Below are 16,039 nucleotides of genomic sequence, written 5' to 3'. Positions count from 1 at the left end.
TAGGGAACGGCAAGGCTGAGGGCACAGGTGAGGGTGCGGACACGTGCTAGGGTCGGGGCACGTGCGGACGCGCGGGTCAGTGTCCGCGTACGGATTAGGATGAGGGTACGGCGGAGGCTAAGGTGTGGGGCTGCCGGTGGGTTTCCGTTCCGGGCTAGGGTTAGGGTTAGGGAACGGCAAGGCTGAGGGCACAGGTGAGGGTGCGGACACGTGCTAGGGTCGGGGCTAGTGCGGAAGCGCGGGTCAGTGTCCGCGTACGGATTAGGATCAGGGTACGTCGGAGGCTAAGGTGTGAGGCTGCCGGTGGGTTTCCGTTCCGGGCTAGGGTTAGGGTTAGGGAATTGCAAGGCTGAGGGCACAGGTGAGGGTGCGGACACGTGCTAGGGTCGGGGCACGTGCGGACGCGCGGGTCAGTGTCCGCGTACGGATTAGGATGAGGGTACGGCGGAGGCTAAGGTGTGGGGCTGCCCGTGGGTTTCCGTTCCGGGCTAGGGTTAGGGTTAGGGAACGGCAAGGCTGAGGGCACAGGTGAGGGTGTGGACATGTGCTAGGGTCGGGGCACGTGCGGACGCGTGGGTCAGTGTCCGCGTACGGATTAGGATGAGGGTACGGCGGAGGCTAAGGTGTGGGGCTGCCGGTGGGTTTCCCGTCCGGGCTAGGTTTAGGGTTAGGGAACGGCAAGGCTGAGGGCACAGGTGAGGGTGCGGACACGTGCTAGGGTCGGGGCACGTGCGGACGCGCGGGTCAGTGTCCGCGTACGGATTAGGATGAGGGTACGGCGGAGGCTAAGGTGTGGGGCTGCCGGTGGGTTTCCGTTCCGGGCTAGGGTTAGGGTTAGGGAACGGCAAGGCTGAGGGCACAGGTGAGGGTGCGGACACGTGCTAGGGTCGGGGCATGTGCGGACGCGCGGGTCAGTGTCCGCGTACGGATTAGGATGAGGGTACGGTGGAGGCTAAGGTGTGGGGCTGCCGGTGGGTTTCCGTTCCGGGCTAGGGTTAGGGTTAGGGAACGGCAAGGCTGAGGGCACAGGTGAGGGTGGGTACACGTGCTAGGGTCGGGGCACGTGCGGATGCGCGGGTCAGTGTCCGCGTACGGATTAGGATGAGGGTACGGCGGAGGCTAAGGTGTGGGGCTGCCGGTGGGTTTCCGTTCCGGGCTAGGGTTAGGGTTAGGGAACGACAAGGCTGAGGGCACAGGTGAGGGTGCGGACACGTGCTAGGTTCGGGGCACGTGCGGACTCGCGGGTCAGTGTCCGCGTACGGATTAGGATGAGGGTACGGCTGAGGCTAAGGTGTGGGGCTGCCGGTGGGTTTCCGTTCCGGGCTAGGGTTAGGGTTAGGGAACGGCAAGGCTGAGGGCACAGGTGAGGGTGCGGACACGTGCTAGTGTCGGGGCACGTGCGGACGCGCGGGTCAGTGTCCGCGTACGGATTAGGATGAGGGTACGGTGGAGGCTAAGGTGTGGGGCTGCCGGTGGGTTTCCGTTCCGGGCTAGGGTTAGGGTTAGGGAACGGCAAGGCTGAGGGCACAGGTGAGGGTGCGGACACGTGCTAGGGTCGGGGCACGTGCGGAAGCGCGGGTCAGTGTCCGCGTACGGATTAGGATGAGGGTACGGCGGAGGCTAAGGTGTGGGGCTGCCGGTGGGTTTCCCTTCCGGGCTAGGGTTAGGGTTAGGGAACGGCAAGGCTGAGGGCACAGGTGAGGGTGCAGACACGTGCTAGGGTCGGGGCACGTGCGGACGCGCGGGTCAGTGTCCGCGTACGGATTAGGATGAGGGTACGGCGGAGGCTAAGGTGTGGGGCTGCCGGTGGGTTTCCCTTCCGGGCTAGGGTTAGGGTTAGGGAACGGCAAGGCTGAGGGCACAGGTGAGGGTGCGGACACGTGCTAGGGTCGGGGCACGTGCGGACGCGCGGGTCATTGTCCGCGTACGGATTAGGATGAGGGTACGGCGGAGGCTAAGGTGTGGGGCTGCCGGTGGGTTTCCAATCCGGGCTAGGGTTAGGGTTAGGGAACGGCAAGGCTGAGGGCACAGGTGAGGGTGCGGACACGTGCTAGGGTCGGGGCACGTGCGTACGTGCGGGTCAGTGTCCGCGTACGGATGAGGATGAGGGTACGGCGGAGGTTAAGGTGTGGGGCTGCCGGTGGGTTTCCGTTCCGGGCTAGGGTTAGGGTTAGGGAACGGCAAGGCTGAGGGCACAGGAGAGGGTGCGGACACGTGCTAGGGTCGGGGCACGTGCGGACGCGCGGGTCAGTGTCCGCGTATGGATGAGGATGAGGGTACGGCGGAGGGTAAGGTGTGGGGCTGCCGGTGGGTTTCCGTTCCGGGCTAGGGTTAGGGTTAGGGAACGGCAAGGCTGAGGGCACAGGTGAGGGTGCGGACACGTGCTAGGGTCGGGGCACGTGCGGACGCACGGGTCAGTGTCCGCGTACGGATGAGGATGAGGGTACGGCGGAGGCTAAGGTGTGGGTCTGCCGGTGGGTTTCCGTTCCGGGCTAGGGTTAGGGTTAGGGAATTGCAAGGCTGAGGGCACAGGTGAGGGTGCGGACACGTGCTAGGGTCGGGGCACGTGCGGACGCGCGGGTCAGTGTCCGCGTACGGATTAGGATGAGGGTACGGCGGAGGCTAAGGTGTGGGGCTGCCCGTGGGTTTCCGTTCCGGGCTAGGGTTAGGGTTAGGGAACGGCAAGGCTGAGGGCACAGGTGACGGTGCGGACACGTGCTAGGGTCGGGGCACGTGCGGACTCGCGTGTCAGTGTCCGCGTACGGATTAGGATGAGGGTACGGCGGAGGCTAAGGTGTGGGGCTGCCGGTGGGTTTCCGTTCCGGGCTAGGGTTAGGGTTAGGGAACGGCAAGGCTGAGGGCACAGGTGAGGGTGCGGACACGTGCTAGGGTCGGGGCACGTGCGGACGCGCGGGTCAGTGTCCGCGTACGGATTAGGATGAGGGTACGGCGGAGGCTAAGGTGTGGGGCTGCCGGTGGGTTTCCGTTCCGGGCTAGGGTTAGGGTTAGGGAACGGCAAGGCTGAGGGCACAGGTGAGGGTGCGGACACGTGCTAGCGTCGGGGCACGTGCGGACGCGCGGGTCAGTGTCCGCGTACGGATTAGGATGAGGGTACGGCGGAGGCTAAGGTGTGGGGCTTCCGGTGGGTTTCCGTTCCGGGCTAGGATTAGGGTTAGGGAACGGCAAGGCTGAGGGCACAGGTGAGGGTGCGGACACGTGCTAGGGTCGGGGCACGTGCGGACACGCGGGTCAGTGTCCGCGTACGGATTAGGATGAGGGTACGGCGGAGGCTAAGTTGTGGGGCTGCCGGTGGGTTTCCCTTCCGGGCTAGGGTTAGGGTTAGGGAACGGCAAGGCTGAGGGCACAGGTGAGGGTGCGGACACGTGCTAGGGTCGGGGCACGTGCGGACGCGCGGGTCAGTGTCCGCGTACGGATTAGGATGATGGTACGGCGGAGGCTAAGGTGTGGGGCTGCCGGTGGGTTTCCGTTCCGGGCTAGGGTTAGGGTTAGGGAACGGCAAGGCTGAGGGCACAGGTGAGGGTGCGGACACGTGCTAGGGTCGTGGCACGTGCGGACGCGCGGGTCAGTGTCCGCGTACGGATTAGGATGAGGGTACGGCGGAGGCTAAGGTGTGGGGCTGCCGGTGGGTTTCCGTTCCGGGCTAGGGTTAGGGTTAGGGAACGGCAAGGCTGAGGGCACAGGTGAGGGTGCGGACACGTGCTAGGGTCGGGGCAAGTGCGGAAGCGCGGGTCAGTGTCCGCGTACGGAGTAGGATCAGGGTACGTCGGAGGCTAAGGTGTGAGGCTGCCGGTGGGTTTCCGTTCCGGGATAGGGTTAGGGTTAGGGAATTGCAATGCTAAGGGCACAGGTGAGGGTGCGGACACGTGCTAGGGTCGGGGCACGTGCGGACGCGCGGGTCAGTGTCCGCGTACGGATTAGGATGAGGGTACGGCGGAGGCTAAGGTGTGGGGCTGCCGGTGGGTTTCCGTTCCGGGCTAGGGTTAGGGTTAGGGAACGGCAAGGCTGAGGGCACAGGTGAGGGTGCGGACACGTGCTAGGTTCGGGGCACGTGGGGACGCGCGGGTCAGTGTCCGCGTACGGATTAGGATGAGGGTACGGCGGAGGCTAAGGTGTGGGGCTGCCGGTGGGTTTCCGTTCCGGGCTAGGGTTAGGGTTAGGGAACGGCAAGGCTGAGGGCACAGGTGAGGGTGCGGACACGTGCTAGGGTCGGGGCTCGTGCGGACGCGCGGGTCAGTGTCCGCGTACGGATTAGGATGAGGGTACGGCGGAGGCTAAGGTGTGGGGCTGCCGGTGGGTTTCCGTTCCGGGCTAGGGTTAGGGTTAGGGAACGACAAGGCTGAGGGCACAGGTGAGGGTGCGGACACGTGCTAGGTTCGGGGCACGTGCGGACTCGCGGGTCAGTGTCCACGTCCGGATTAGGATGAGGGTACGGCGGAGGCTAAGGTGTGGGGCTGCCGGTGGGTTTCCGTTCCGGGCTAGGGTTAGGGTTAGGGAACGGCAAGGCTGAGGGCACAGGTGAGGTTGCGGACACGTGCTAGGGTCGGGGCACGTGCGGACGCGCGGGTCAGTGTCCGCGTACGGATTAGGATGAGTGTACGGCGGAGGCTAAGGTGTGGGGCTGCCGGTGGGTTTCCGTTCCGGGCTAGGGTTAGGGTTAGGGAACGGCAAGGCTGAGGGAACAGGTGAGGGTGCGGACACGTGCTAGGGTCGGGGCACGTGCGGACGCGCGGGTCAGTGTCCGCGTACGGATTAAGATGAGGGTACGGCGGAGGCTAAGGTGTGGGGCTGCCGGTGGGTTTCCGTTCCGGGCTAGGGTTAGGGTTAGGGAACGGCAAGGCTGAGGGCACAGGTGAGGGTGCGGACACGTGCTAGGGTCGGGGCACGTGCGGACGCGCGGGTCAGTGTCCGCGTACGGATTAGGATGAGGGTACGGCAGAGGCTAAGGTGTGGGGCTGCCGGTGGGTTTCCGTTCCGGGCTAGGGTTAGGGTTAGGGAACGGCAAGGCTGAGGGCACAGGTGAGGGTGCGGACACGTGCTAGGGTCGGGGCACGTGCGGACACGCGGGTCAGTGTCCGCGTACGGATTAGGATGAGGGTACGGCGGAGGCTAAGGTGTGGGGCTGCCGGTGGGTTTCCCTTCAGGGCTAGGGTTAGGGTTAGGGAACGGCAAGGCTGAGTGCACAGGTGAGGGTGCGGACACGTGCTAGGGTCGGGGCACGTGCGGACGCGCGGGTCAGTGTCCGCGTACGGATTAGGATGAGGGTACGGCGGAGGCTAAGTTGTGGGGCTGCCGGTGGGTTTCCGTTCCGGGCTAGGGTTAGGGTTAGGGAACGGCCAGGCTGAGGGCACAGGTGAGGGTGCGGACACGTGCTAGGGTCGGGGCACGTGCGGACGCGAGGGTCAGTGTCCGCGTACGGATTAGGATGAGGGTACGGCGGAGGCTAAGGTGTGGGGCTGCCGGTGGGTTTCCCGTCCGGGCTAGGGTTAGGGTTAGGGAACAGCAAGGCTGAGGGCACAGGTGAGGGTGCGGACACGTGCTAGGGTCGGGGCACGTGCGGACGCGCGGGTCAGTGTCCGCGTACGGATTAGGATGAGGGTACGGCGGAGGCTAAGGTGTGGGGCTGCCGGTGGGTTTCCGTTCCGGGCTAGGGTTAGGGTTAGGGAACGGCAAGGCTGAGGGCACAGGTGAGGGTGCGGACACGTGCTAGGGTCGGGGCACGTGCGGAAGCGCGGGTCAGTGTCCGCGTACGGATTAGGATGAGGGTACGGCGGAGGCTAAGGTGTGGGGCTGCCGGTGGGTTTCCCTTCCGGGCTAGGGTTAGGGTTAGGGAACGGCAAGGCTGAGGGCACAGGTGAGGGTGCAGACACGTGCTAGGGTCGGGGCACGTGCGGACGCGCGGGTCAGTGTCCGCGTACGGATTAGGATGAGGGTACGGCGGAGGCTAAGGTGTGGGGCTGCCGGTGGGTTTCCCTTCCGGGCTAGGGTTAGGGTTAGGGAACGGCAAGGCTGAGGGCACAGGTGAGGGTGCGGACACGTGCTAGGGTCGGGGCACGTGCGGACGCGCGGGTCATTGTCCGCGTACGGATTAGGATGAGGGTACGGCGGAGGCTAAGGTGTGGGGCTGCCGGTGGGTTTCCAATCCGGGCTAGGGTTAGGGTTAGGGAACGGCAAGGCTGAGGGCACAGGTGAGGGTGCGGACACGTGCTAGTGTCGGGGCACGTGCGTACGTGCGGGTCAGTGTCCGCGTACGGATGAGGATGAGGGTACGGCGGAGGTTAAGGTGTGGGGCTGCCGGTGGGTTTCCGTTCCGGGCTAGGGTTAGGGTTAGGGAACGGCAAGGCTGAGGGCACAGGAGAGGGTGCGGACACGTGCTAGGGTCGGGGCACGTGCGGACGCGCGGGTCAGTGTCCGCGTATGGATGAGGATGAGGGTACGGCGGAGGGTAAGGTGTGGGGCTGCCGGTGGGTTTCCGTTCCGGGCTAGGGTTAGGGTTAGGGAACGGCAAGGCTGAGGGCACAGGTGAGGGTGCGGACACGTGCTAGGGTCGGGGCACGTGCGGACACGCGGGTCAGTGTCCGCGTAAGGATTAGGATGAGGGTACGGCGGAGGTTAAGGTGTGGGGCTGCCGGTGGGTTTCCCTTCCGGGCTAGGGTTAGGGTTAGGGAACGGCAAGGCTGAGGGCACAGGTGAGGGTGCGGACACGTGCTAGGGTCGGGGCACGTGCGGACGCGCGGGTCAGTGTCCGCGTACGGATTAGGATGAGGGTACGGCGGAGGCTAAGGTGTGGGGCTGCCGGTGGGTTTCCGTTCCGGGCTAGGGTTAGGGTTAGGGAACGGCAAGGCTGAGGGCACAGGTGAGGGTGCGGACACGTGCTAGGGTCGGGGCACGTGCGGACGCGCGGGTCAGTGTCCGCGTACGGATTAGGATGAGGGTACGGCGGAGGCTAAGGTGTGGGGCTGCCGGTGGGTTTCCTTTCCGGGCTAGGGTTAGGGTTAGGGAACGGCAAGGCTGAGGGCACAGGTGAGGGTGCGGACATGTGCTAGGGTTGGGGCACATGCGGACGCGCGGGTCAGTGTCCGCGTACGGATTAGGATGAGCGTACGGCGGAGGCTAAGGTGTGGGGCTGCCGGTGGGTTTCCGTTCCGGGCTAGGGTTAGGGTTAGGGAACGGCAAGGCTGAGGGCACAGGTGAGGGTGCGGACACGTGCTACGGTCGGGGCACGTGCGGACGCGCGGGTCAGTGTCCGCGTACGGATTAGGATGAGGGTACGGCGGAGGCTAAGGTGTGGGGCTACCGGTGGGTTTCCCTTCCGTGCTAGGGTTAGGGTTAGGGAACGGCAAGGCTGAGGGCACTGGTGAGGGTGCGGACACGTGGTAGGGTCGCGGCACGTGCGGACGCGCGGGTCAGTGTCCGCGTACGGATGAGGATGAGGGTACGGCGGAGGCTAAGGTGTGGGGCTGCCGGTGGGTTTCCGTTCCGGGCTAGGGTTAGGGTTAGGGAACGGCAAGGCTGAGGGCACAGGTGAGGGTGCGGACACGTGCTAGGGTCGGGGCACGTGCGGACGCGCGGGTCAGTGTCCGCGTACGGATTAGGATGAGGGTACGGCGGAGGCTAAGGTGTGGGGCTGCCGGTGGGTTTCCGTTCCGGGCTAGGGTTAGGGTTAGGGAACGGCAAGGCTGAGGGCACAGGTCAAGGTGCGGACACGTGGTAGGGTCGGGGCACGTGCGGACGCGCGGGTCAGTGTCCGCGTACAGATTAGGATGAGGGTACGGCGGAGGCTAAGGTGTGGGGCTGCCGGTGGGTTTCCGTTCCGGGCTAGGGTTAGGGTTAGGGAACGGCAAGGCTGAGGGCACAGGTGAGGGTGCGGACACGTGCTAGGGTCGGTGCACGTGCGGACGCGCGGGTCAGTGTCCGCGTACGGATTAGGATGAGGGTACGGCGGGGGCTAAGGTGTGGGGCTGCCAGTGGGATTCCCTTCCGGGCTAGGTTTAGGGTTAGGGAACGGCAAGGCTGAGGGCACAGGTGAGGGTGCGGACACGTGCTAGGGTCGGGGCACGTGCGGAGGCGCGGGTCAGTGTCCGCGTACGGATTAGGATGAGGGTACGGCGGGGGCTAAGGTGTGGGGCTGCCGGTGGGTTTCCGTTCCGGGCTAGGTTTAGGGTTAGGGAACGGCAAGACTGAGGGCACAGGTGAGGGTGCGGACACGTGCTAGGGTCGGGGCACGTGCGGACGTGCGGGTCAGTGTCCGCGTACGGATCAGGATGAGCGTACGGCGGAGGCTAAGGTGTGGGGCTGCCGGTGGGTTTCCGTTCCGGGCTAGGGTTAGGGTTAGGGAACGGCAAGGCTGAGGGCACAGGTGAGGGGGCGGACACGTGCTAGGGTCGGGGCACGTGCGGATGCGCGGGTCAGTGTCCGCGTACGGATAAGGATGAGGGTACGGCGGGGGCTAAGGTGTGGGGCTGCCAGTGGGTTTCCCTTCCGGGCTAGGGTTAGGGTTAGGGAACGGCAAGGATGAGGGCACAGGTGAGGGTGCGGACACGTGCTAGGGTCGGGGCACGTGCGGACGCGCGGGTCAGTGTCCGCGTACGGATTAGGATGAGGGTACGGCGGAGGCTAAGGTGTGGGGCTGCCGGTGGGTTTCCGTTCCGGGCTAGGGTTAGGTTTAGGGAACGGCAAGGCTGAGGGCACAGGTGAGGGTGCGGACACATGCTAGGGTCGGGGCACGTGCGGACGCGCGGGTCAGTGTCCGCGTACGGATTAGGATGAGGGTACGTCAGAGGCTAAGGTGTGAGGCTGCCGGTGGGTTTCCGTTCCCGGCTAGGGTTAGGGTTAGGGAACGGCAAGGCTGAGGGCACAGGTGAGGGTGCGGACACGTGCTAGGGTCGGGGCACGTGCGGACACGCGGGTCAGTGTCCGCGTACGGATTAGGATGAGGGTACGGCGGAGGCTAAGGTGTGGGGCTGCCGGTGGGTTTCCGTTCCGGGCTAGGTTTAGGGTTAGGGAACGGCAAGGCTGAGGGCACAGGTGAGGGTGCGGACACGTGCTAGGGTCGGGGCACGTGCGGACGCGCGGGTCAGTGTCCGCGTACGGATTAGGATGAGGGTACGGCAGAGGCTAAGGTGTGGGGCTGCCGGTGGGTTTCCGTTCCGGGCTAGGGTTAGGGTTAGGGAACGGCAAGGCTGAGGGCACAGGTGAGGGTGCGGACACGTGCTAGGGTCGGGGCACGTGCGGAAGCGCGGGTCAGTGTCCGCGTACGGATTAGGATCAGGGTACGTCGGAGGCTAAGGTGTGAGGCTGCCGGTGGGTTTCCGTTCCGGGCTAGGGTTAGGGTTAGGGAATTGCAAGGCTGAGGGCACAGGTGAGGGTGCGGACACGTGCTAGGGTCGGGGCACGTGCGGACGCGCGGGTCAGTGTCCGCGTACGGATTAGGATGAGGGTACGGCGGAGGCTAAGGTGTGGGGATGCCCGTGGGTTTCCGTTCCGGGCTAGGGTTAGGGTTAGGTAACGGCAAGGCTGAGGGCACAGGTGATGGTGCGGACACGTGCTAGGGTCGGGGCACGTGCGGACGCGCGGGTCAGTGTCCGCGTACGGATTAGGATGAGGGTACGGCGGAGGCTAAGGTGTGGGGCTGCCGGTGGGTTTCCCGTCCGGGCTAGGTTTAGGGTTAGGGAACGGCAAGGCTGAGGGCACAGGTGAGGGTGCGGACACGTGCTAGGGTCGGGGCACGTGCGGACGCGCGGGTCAGTGTCCGCGTACGGATTAGGATGAGGGTACGGCGGAGGCTAAGGTGTGGGTCTGCCGGTGGGTTTCCGTTCCGGGCTAGGGTTAGGGTTAGGGAACGACAAGGCTGAGGGCACAGGTGAGGGTGCGGACACGTGCTAGGTTCGGGGCACGTGCGGACGCGCGGGTCAGTGTCCGCGTACGGATTAGGATGAGGGTACGGCGGAGGCTAAGGTGTGGGGCTGCCGGTGGGTTTCCGTTCCGGGCTAGGGTTAGGGTTAGGGAACGGCAAGGCTGAGGGCACAGGTGAGGGTGCGGACACGTGCTAGGGTCGGGGCACGTGCGGACGCGCGGGTCAGTGTCCGCGTACGGATTAGGATGAGGGTACGGCGGAGGCTAAGGTGTGGGGCTGCCGGTGGGTTTCCGTTCCGGGCTAGGGTTAGGGTTAGGGAACGGCAAGGCTGAGGGCACAGGTGAGGGTGCGGACACGTGCTAGGGTCGGGGCACGTGCGGACGCGCGGGTCAGTGTCCGCGTACGGATTAGGATGAGGGTACGGCGGAGGCTAAGGTGTGGGGCTGCCGGTGGGTTTCCGTTCCGGGCTAGGGTTAGGGTTAGGGAACGGCAAGGCTGAGGGCACAGGTGAGGGTGCGGACACGTGCTAGGGTCGGGGCACGTGCGGACACGCGGGTCAGTGTCCGCGTACGGATTAGGATGAGGGTACGGCGGAGGCTAAGGTGTGGGGCTGCCGGTGGCTTTCCCTTCCGGGCTAGGGTTAGGGTTAGGGAACGGCAAGGCTGAGGGCACAGGTGAGGGTGCGGACACGTGCTAGGGTCGGGGCACGTGCGGACGCGCGGGTCAGTGTCCGCGTACGGATTAGGATGAGGGTACGGTGGAGGCTAAGGTGTGGGGCTGCCGGTGGGTTTCCGTTCCGGGCTAGGGTTAGGGTTAGGGAACGGCAAGGCTGAGGGCACAGGTGAGGGTGCGGACACGTGCTAGGGTCGTGGCACGTGCGGACGCGCGGGTCAGTGTCCGCGTACGGATTAGGATGAGGGTACGGCGGAGGCTAAGGTGTGGGGCTGCCGGTGGGTTTCCGTTCCGGGCTAGGGTTAGGGTTAGGGAACGGCAAGGCTGAGGGCACAGGTGAGGGTGCGGAGACGTGCTAGGGTCGGGGCAAGTGCGGAAGCGCGGGTCAGTGTCCGCGTACGGATTAGGATCAGGGTACGTCGGAGGCTAAGGTGTGAGGCTGCCGGTGGGTTTCCGTTCCGGGCTAGGGTTAGGGTTGGGGAATTGCAAGGCTAAGGGCACAGGTGAGGGTGCGGACACGTGCTAGGGTCGGGGCACGTGCGGACGCGCGGGTCAGTGTCCGCGTACGGATTAGGATGAGGGTACGGCGGAGGCTAAGGTGTGGGGCTGCCGGTGGGTTTCCGTTCCGGGCTAGGGTTAGGGTTAGGGAACGGCAAGGCTGAGGGCACAGGTGAGGGTGCGGACACGTGCTAGGGTCGGGGCACGTGCGGACGCGCGGGTCAGTGTCCGCGTACGGATTAGGATGAGGGTACGGCAGAGGCTAAGGTGTGGGGCTGCCGGTGGGTTTCCGTTCCGGGCTAGGGTTAGGGTTAGGGAACGGCAAGGCTGAGGGCACAGGTGAGGGTGCGGACACGTGCTAGGGTCGGGGCACGTGCGGACGCGCGGGTCAGTGTCCGCGTACGGATTAGGATGAGGGTACGGCGGAGGCTAAGGTGTGGGGCTGCCGGTGGGTTTCCGTTCCGGGCTAGGGTTAGGGTTAGGGAACGGCAAGGCTGAGGGCACAGGTGAGGGTGCGGACACGTGCTAGGGTCGGGGCACGTGCGGACGCGCGGGTCAGTGTCCGCGTACGGATTAGGATGAGGGTACGGCGGAGGCTAAGGTGTGGGGCTGCCGGTGGGTTTCCGTTCCGGGCTAGGGTTAGGGTTAGGGAACGGCAAGGCTGAGGGCACAGGTGAGGGTGCGGACACGTGCTAGGGTCGGGGCTCGTGCGGACGCGCGGGTCAGTGTCCGCGTACGGATTAGGATGAGGGTACGGCGGAGGCTAAGGTGTGGGGCTGCCGGTGGGTTTCCGTTCCGGGCTAGGGTTAGGGTTAGGGAACGGCAAGGCTGAGGGCACAGGTGAGGGTGCGGACACGTGCTAGGGTCGGGGCACGTGCGGACACGCGGGTCAGTGTCCGCGTACGGATTAGGATGAGGGTACGGCGGAGGCTAAGGTGTGGGGCTGCCGGTGGGTTTCCCTTCCGGGCTAGGGTTAGGGTTAGGGAACGGCAAGGCTGAGTGCACAGGTGAGGGTGCGGACACGTGCTAGGGTCGGGGCACGTGCGGACGCGCGGGTCAGTGTCCGCGTACGGATTAGGATGAGGGTACGGCGGAGGCTAAGTTGTGGGGCTGCCGGTGGGTTTCCGTTCCGGGCTAGGGTTAGGGTTAGGGAACGGCAAGGCTGAGGGCACAGGTGAGGGTGCGGACACGTGCTAGGGTCGGGGCACGTGCGGACGCGAGGGTCAGTGTCCGCGTACGGATTAGGATGAGGGTACGGCGGAGGCTAAGGTGTGGGGCTGCCGGTGGGTTTCCCGTCCGGGCTAGGGTTAGGGTTAGGGAACGGCAAGGCTGAGGGCACAGGTGAGGGTGCGGACACGTGCTAGGGTCAGGGCACGTGCGGACGCGCGGGTCAGTGTCCGCGTACGGATTAGGATGAGGGTACGGCGGAGGCTAAGGTGTGGGGCTGCCGGTGGGTTTCCGTTCCGGGCTAGGGTTAGGGTTAGGGAACGGCAAGGCTGAGTGCACAGGTGAGGGTGCGGACACGTGCTAGGGTCGGGGCACGTGCGGAAGCGCGGGTCAGTGTCCGCGTACGGATTAGGATGAGGGTACGGCGGAGGCTAAGGTGTGGGGCTGCCGGTGGGTTTCCCTTCCGGGCTAGGGTTAGGGTTAGGGAACGGCAAGGCTGAGGGCACAGGTGAGGGTGCAGACACGTGCTAGGGTCGGGGCACGTGCGGACGCGCGGTTCAGTGTCCGCGTACGGATTAGGATGAGGGTACGGCGGAGGCTAAGGTGTGGGGCTGCCGGTGGGTTACCCTTCCGGGCTAGGGTTAGGGTTAGGGAACGGCAAGGCTGAGTGCACAGGTGAGGGTGCGGACACGTGCTAGGGTCGGGGCACGTGCGGACGCGCGGGTCATTGTCCGCGTACGGATTAGGATGAGGGTACGGCGGAGGCTAAGGTGTGGGGCTGCCGGTGGGTTTCCAATCCGGGCTAGGGTTAGGGTTAGGGAACGGCAAGGCTGAGGGCACAGGTGAGGGTGCGGACACGTGCTAGGGTCGGGGCACGTGCGTACGTGCGGGTCAGTGTCCGCGTACGGATGAGGATGAGGGTACGGCGGAGGTTAAGGTGTGGGGCTACCGGTGGGTTTCCGTTCCGGGCTAGGGTTAGGGTTAGGGAACGGCAAGGCTGAGGGCACAGGAGAGGGTGCGGACACGTGCTAGGGTCGGGGCACGTGCGGACGCGCGGGTCAGTGTCCGCGTATGGATGAGGATGAGGGTACGGCGGAGGGTAAGGTGTGGGGCTGCCGGTGGCTTTCCGTTCCGGGCTAGGGTTAGGGTTAGGGAACGGCAAGGCTGAGGGCACAGGTGAGGGTGCGGACACGTGCTAGGGTCGGGGCACGTGCGGACGCACGGGTCAGTGTCCGCGTACGGATGAGGATGAGGGTACGGCGGAGGCTAAGGTGTGGGTCTGCCGGTGGGTTTCCGTTCCGGGCTAGGGTTAGGGTTAGGGAATTGCAAGGCTGAGGGCACAGGTGAGGGTGCGGACACGTGCTAGGGTCGGGGCACGTGCGGACGCGCGGGTCAGTGTCCGCGTACGGATTAGGATGAGGGTACGGCGGAGGCTAAGGTGTGGGGCTGCCCGTGGGTTTCCGTTCCGGGCTAGGGTTAGGGTTAGGGAACGGCAAGCCTGAGGGCACAGGTGAGGGTGCGGACACGTGCTAGGGTCGGGGCACGTGCGGACGCGCGGGTCAGTGTCCGCGTACGGATTAGGATGAGGGTACGGCGGAGGCTAAGGTGTGGGGCTGCCGGTGGGTTTCCGTTCCGGGCTAGGGTTAGGGTTAGGGAACGGCAAGGCTGAGGGCACAGGTGAGGGTGCGGACACGTGCTAGGGTCGGGGCTAGTGCGGAAGCGCGGGTCAGTGTCCGCGTACGGATTAGGATCAGGGTACGTCGGAGGCTAAGGTGTGAGGCTGCCGGTGGGTTTCCGTTCCGGGCTAGGTTTAGGGTTAGGGAATTGCCAGGCTGAGGGCACAGGTGAGGGTGCGGACTCGTGCTAGGGTCGGGGCACGTGCGGACGCGCGGGTCAGTGTCCGCGTACGGATTAGGATGAGGGTACGGCGGAGGCTAAGGTGTGGGGCTGCCCGTGGGTTTCCGTTCCGGGCTAGGGTTAGGGTTAGGGAACGGCAAGGCTGAGGGCACAGGTGAGGGTGTGGACATGTGCTAGGGTCGGGGCACGTGCGGACGCGTGGGTCAGTGTCCGCGTACGGATTAGGATGAGGGTACGGCGGAGGCTAAGGTGTGGGGCTGCCGGTGGGTTTCCCGTCCGGGCTAGGTTTAGGCTTAGGGAACGGCAAGGCTGAGGGCACAGGTGAGGGTGCGGACACGTGCTAGGGTCGGGGCACGTGCGGACGCGCGGGTCAGTGTCCGCGTACGGATTAGGATGAGGGTACGGCGGAGGCTAAGGTGTGGGGCTGCCGGTGGGTTTCCGTTCCGGGCTAGGGTTAGGGTTAGGGAACGGCAAGGCTGAGGGCACAGGTGAGGGTGCGGACACGTGCTAGGGTCGGGGCATGTGCGGACGCGCGTGTCAGTGTCCGCGTACGGATTAGGATGAGGGTACGGTGGAGGCTAAGGTGTGGGGCTGCCGGTGGGTTTCCGTTCCGGGCTAGGGTTAGGGTTAGGGAACGGCAAGGCTGAGGGCACAGGTGAGGGTGGGGACACGTGCTAGGGTTGGGGCACGTGCGGACGCGCGGGTCAGTGTCCGCGTACGGATTAGGATGAGGGTACGGCGGAGGCTAAGGTGTGGGGCTGCCGGTGGGTTTCCGTTCCGGGCTAGGGTTAGGGTTAGGGAACGACAAGGCTGAGGGCACAGGTGAGGGTGCGGACACGTGCTAGGTTCGGGGCACGTGCGGACTCGCGGGTCAGTGTCCGCGTACGGATTAGGATGAGGGTACGGCTGAGGCTAAGGTGTGGGGCTGCCGGTGGGTTTCCGTTCCGGGCTAGGGTTAGGGTTAGGGAACGGCAAGGCTGAGGGCACAGGTGAGGGTGCGGACACGTGCTAGTGTCGGGGCACGTGCGGACGCGCGGGTCAGTGTCCGCGTACGGATTAGGATGAGGGTACGGTGGAGGCTAAGGTGTGGGGCTGCCGGTGGGTTTCCGTTCCGGGCTAGGGTTAGGGTTAGGGAACGGCAAGGCTGAGGGCACAGGTGAGGGTGCGGACACGTGCTAGGGTCGGGGCACGTGCGGACACGCGGGTCAGTGTCCGCGTAAGGATTAGGATGAGGGTACGGCGGAGGCTAAGGTGTGGGGCTGCCGGTGGGTTTCCCTTCCGGGCTAGGGTTAGGGTTAGGGAACGGCAAGGCTGAGGGCACAGGTGAGGGTGCGGACACGTGCTAGGGTCGGGGCACGTGCGGACGCGCGGGTCAGTGTCCGCGTACGGATTAGGATGAGGGTACGGCGGAGGCTAAGGTGTGGGGCTGCCGGTGGGTTTCCGTTCCGGGCTAGGGTTAGGGTTAGGGAACGGCAAGGCTGAGGGCACAGGTGAGGGTGCGGACACGTGCTAGGGTCGGGGCACGTGCGGACGCGCGGGTCAGTGTCCGCGTACGGATTAGGATGAGGGTACGGCGGAGGCTAAGGTGTGGGGCTGCCGGTGGGTTTCCTTTCCGGGCTAGGGTTAGGGTTAGGGAACGGCAAGGCTGAGGGCACAGGTGAGGGTGCGGACATGTGCTAGGGTTGGGGCACATGCGGACGCGCGGGTCAGTGTCCGCGTACGGATTAGGATGAGCGTACGGCGGAGGCTAAGGTGTGGGGCTGCCGGTGGGTTTCCGTTCCGGGGTAGGGTTAGGGTTAGGGAACGGCAAGGCTGAGGGCACAGGTGAGGGTGCGGACACGTGCTACGGTCGGGGCACGTGCGGACGCGCGGGTCAGTGTCCGCGTACGGATTAGGATGAGGGTACGGCGGAGGCTAAGGTGTGGGGCTGCCGGTGGGTTTCCGTTCCGGGCTAGGGTTAGGGTTAGGGAA

The sequence above is a fragment of the Hyperoodon ampullatus genome, assembly GCF_949752795.1.
Source record: "Hyperoodon ampullatus genome assembly, chromosome: 19".
In the NCBI taxonomy this organism is placed as follows: Eukaryota; Metazoa; Chordata; class Mammalia; order Artiodactyla; family Ziphiidae; genus Hyperoodon; species Hyperoodon ampullatus.
This window is presented reverse-complemented; position numbering follows the sequence as displayed.